The sequence below is a fragment of the Galeopterus variegatus genome, unplaced genomic scaffold (genome assembly GCF_000696425.1).
Source record: "Galeopterus variegatus unplaced genomic scaffold, G_variegatus-3.0.2 Scaffold4739, whole genome shotgun sequence".
NCBI lineage: Eukaryota > Metazoa > Chordata > Mammalia > Dermoptera > Cynocephalidae > Galeopterus > Galeopterus variegatus.
This window is the reverse complement of record NW_007730850.1, coordinates 86629-90908: the sequence shown is the minus strand read 5'-3', so window position 1 is coordinate 90908 and position 4280 is coordinate 86629. Positions and strand designations below refer to the sequence as shown.

Here is a 4280-nt window from a genome sequence, read left to right as displayed (position 1 = left end):
CCGGGAGCTATAGTTCCCCCGCGGGGCGCGAGCGGGTGGTGGCAGCGCGGAGGGAGGTCGGTAGCGCTCTCTGAGCCGCGAAGGGGCAACGGGAGCTCGGGGCTCTCTCGGGCTCACTCCGCACCCCTCGAGGTGCTGGCGTCTCCGTGAGCGCGGGACGCGCACGTGGCGGGGGCGCTGCCGAAGACGCGGCCGTGTATTCGTACCAGTTGCACGACGCGCCCGATACCCGCTATTGGGGCTGAACTGCCCATTTCTCGTTTGCCGTGCGCTCTGATGGAAGCGATGACGGCAAGGGGCGAGAGGTGACAACTTGAAAGGGGCACTGGGAAGGTGTCCGGAGCAGAGAGCAGTTTCCACCCTGAGATAGAGTCTCATTACCCCCCACGTTTCCCTCTCTTCTGCTTGCCCTGCAGGTGACTGCCCCGCACCGCAGCCCCGGTCATTCCGCACCAAGACAGAAACATCCGGAGCCCTTCACCTAAAGCACAGTAACGTGGCTACTTTAAATGTTTTTTGTGTTTCCTCCTTGTCTATTTTTAAACTCGAGTGTGACCTCTGTTACCAAAGTGAAGTGCAGTCAAAAATCACCAAACCGAGCTAACCTAGTCGTCCACGTGCATGGAAACGACTGTGACAATGCGGAGGGGGGTGGGGGGTGGCGACATAAGGATCTAGAGCGAGATAAAATAACACTGTGCATTAAATATAGACCTCTTATGTGAGGGAAAAGCCTGAGCAGCTGTGGCCATTGTCACAGAAACGACATAGTTCTCCTTAAGTCAACATTTTATCCCAAAACTACAGTAAAATATATTAAAACACTCAACTGGAGGGGCTACAGTCAATAATCATCCCCATGCAGAAGTCAAGAGGGCAGTTTTTAAGAGAAAATAAGTGGGTCCCTACGTTTGTTACCAAATCATCAATTTTAATGGATGTCCCTGGATTTAAAGGTAAGCAATAGTAATTTAAAAATAATTTATATTAAAGATGAGGCAAGTAAAATTGTGTATAAACCTGATCTATTCCGAAGCAATTAAAAAAAAAAAAAAGAGAGAGAGAGAGAGACTTTTCTGAAACAGTCTCCGGAATTGGAAGCTGCTAAATGTCTAAAATCTAGTATTATCTAATTCAATCTAATTATACTTTTATGTTTGTCTTATTCTGCTATTCTTTCACCTTAAAAATGAAAGTAGATTCACTCAAGTTTACCTTCTTTTTAAGGAACTCTCTTGACTAACTTTGACTTTTTCTTTCTTTCACTTCCCCAACAGAAGTTTTAGTCCAGCCCCAAATATCCTCTTTGGGCAAGATTCCCAGGACCTCATTGGAGCAGTTTACAGCCAGTCCCTTCTCACTATTGACTTCCATTTTCTGTTGTGGTCCTTAAAGAGACAGAAGTTACACTTCCCAGAAACAACTTTTCTAAACGAATCATACTGTTATACAGAGATTTAAGTATTTGTGTGCATGTGAGAGAATATATATAATACATGTTATATATGTATATCTCATTTCATTTCCACTGTTCTGCTTCTCTTTTTAAAAATAAAATTGTCTCCTCTACTTTGATCTTTAAACGTTTTAGCATTGGACTATCTTTGTATCTAGTTTTTTGTTTGACATGAACTACAGTTTCCTCAAGATGTTCCATTCATATCCTAAGAGCATTACAAAGACACAGATTGGGTTTAATAAATAAATGTATTTTATCCTTGAGAGAAAATATAATCTGAATATCCAAGATGGAAAGGATTTTTCTTCTTAGTGGTGTAGTATGAAAACAAGAGCTCACAGTCTTCCTTTTCTGTGGGTGCAGTTGCAAATCTGCTTGTCCCATATTTAATGGACTCTTCTTGTGAGTCCTCTAATGACACCAACATAAGCATTCACACATGCTACCTAATACAAGAAAAGAAGGGTCAACACTGTTGTGACTTGAGATAGCAGAGCTACCCAATTCAGAATTCTAATTGCAGAAAAGCATGATTTGCTAAGGCCCAAGCTAGAGGAAATAATCATTACTTTAAAACTTCAGCTGGGTTTAATTTATGGATTGTGGTTACTGGAAAATTATTTTGGGTTTGTCTTTTTCCATGACCTTGAAACATAGCTGAAAAATTCAGAAAGCATTTGAGTGTCAATGTAGAGTTAGTAATGGGCTAATTAACCTCTATGTGCTTCGGTCCCCTCATCATTAACTGGAATGATAGTAATCCTATGAGTAAACCCCATGAGTTGTTATAAGGATTAATTGAGATAGTACATGGAAAGTAATTTTTAAAAATGCCTGGCATACAGGGAATGCTCAATAAATGTTAACTATTATTATTCATGTTAAAGAGTTAGAGCCCTTTATATCTCTATAGCTCCTCCTGTCCTTTGGCAGCACAGAGAAAGAACAGTTGCTAAGCTTGATTCTATGGAGGGAAATTTAAAATGATAATGAACAGGAATCCCTGTGGCCATAATATGAATTCCTTTTTACTTCATCAAAGGAAGATCCTACTGCACAGGTCCTCAAGTGAGCAGAAGCTATCACTGTGACATTTTCTACACTAACAAATTGAACTGTTCCAGTGCAGGATAAAATCCTAAATGGCTTTTTTGTTTGTTGATTGTATTTTTAATAGTTAGTCAGACTATAATGACCTGAATATTTTACTATAATTTGTATTCTGATCATGACACCTCAAATTTCAAAACCTTAAGTAGCTCTGGAAAGAATTCTTACTACATAATCCTAGACTTTAAACTGCCTCATGGTTCCTTAAATGATGATGTCTAAGTTAGCTGAAGGCTAATTGATTTTAGTTTAGCTCATTTGTCTTTTTTCCTAGTTTCCCCCTTGAGACTTTATAGTCTTTGATGGATTGATTCACTAAACATTTTTGAGAGGCTGTCATGTACAAGCCATTTGATAGTATATATAGACAAAACAAATGTTTTCAGGAACCTAAAGTTTATTAGCTATGTGTTTAAAGTTTATTAGGTATGTTAAAATCTGTACTATAGAGAAGAGGTTTTAAAAAAGAGAATAAGTAGGAGACAAAATAAGGGATTAAAAGATGTCAGAGAAATATGAGACATACCACTGACCTGGGGAAGGCTAAATGCATGAAAAAGTAGGATTTTCACTGGGCCTTGAAGAAAGAGTAAGATTAGAAAATATAGGAGAGAGAAATGGGAGAAAAAAGAAATTCTAGGTGGAAGTAGCAGTGTGAACAAAGGCACACAGGTATGATAACATGGGGCACATTTGTGGACCAAATAGTTCAATTGGACTGAAACATAGGATTTTTTTTTCTCACACAATTTGTAAAAATTGAGATATAATTCACAAACTATAAAACTCACTTTATTAAAGTGTAGAATTTACTGCTTTGTAGTATATTCACGAAGTTATGCAACATCACCACTATCTAATTTCAGAACATTTTCATCACCCCAGAAGAAACCCGTCACCAGTCCCTTCCCATTAGCCCCAGAGGTGTCAGGCCCACCCAGTGAGCTCTGCTGGGAGCCTTCAGGCAAAGACGCACAAAGGCTTGCATATGCTTGGTTCGACGTGCATGGGAAGGTGAGTGTGGAGCATACTGGCAGGGCACCTGCTGAATCTGCTACACATGCCTTAAACCTCCATTTTACAAATCTGCATCTCTAGCCTTGATCTCTTTCTGTAACCACCTGAATATCCCACAGAAAGATCACAAATTCAAAGTGTCCCTAATTGAACTCTTTTCCTTTTAAGCTGTTCCTTTTCCTGTATTTCCTACCTTACCACATAGTACCACCATCTATTTAATCATCCAAGACAGAAACTACTTGGTTAGCCTAAACTCCTTTCCTTTGTTCTCTAAGTCTAACTGGTGTCCAAGTCTCAAATTTCTTTTTCTTTTCCTTTTTTTTTTTTTTTTGGTGGCTTGCCAGTACAGGGATCAAACCCTAGACCTTGGTGTTATCAGCACCATGCTCTAACCAAGTTTCATGTCATCATGTTTCTTGTGTTGTATCCCCTGCCTTCTTTTTTGCTGCTACAGATCAGATCTTCACTAGCCCTCAAATGATTTGCTGAAATAATGATTAAGGTTTCCCTGCCTTGAATCTTCTCTTCTTTAATCAACTCTCCACTCCACCACCAGAGTGAAGGCTGGCCAGTTAGCTTGGTTGGTTAGAGCACAGCTTTGTAACACCAAAGTCAAGGGTTTGGATCCCCATACTGGCCAGCTGCAAAAAAAAAAAAAAAAAAAAAAAAAAAAAAACCCCCAAAAAAAAAA

General features: G+C 39.7%; 1 long non-coding RNA gene across 1 annotated transcript; it reads left to right on the top strand.

Moving 5' to 3' along the window:
* The first annotated feature begins 86 nt into the window (after positions 1–86).
* LOC103603675 lies at positions 87–1598 on the top strand. Its single transcript, XR_551642.1, has 2 exons — positions 87–956; positions 1278–1598. It is a non-coding gene; the product is annotated as an uncharacterized LOC103603675 (long non-coding RNA).
* The last annotated feature ends 2682 nt before the right edge of the window (positions 1599–4280 follow it).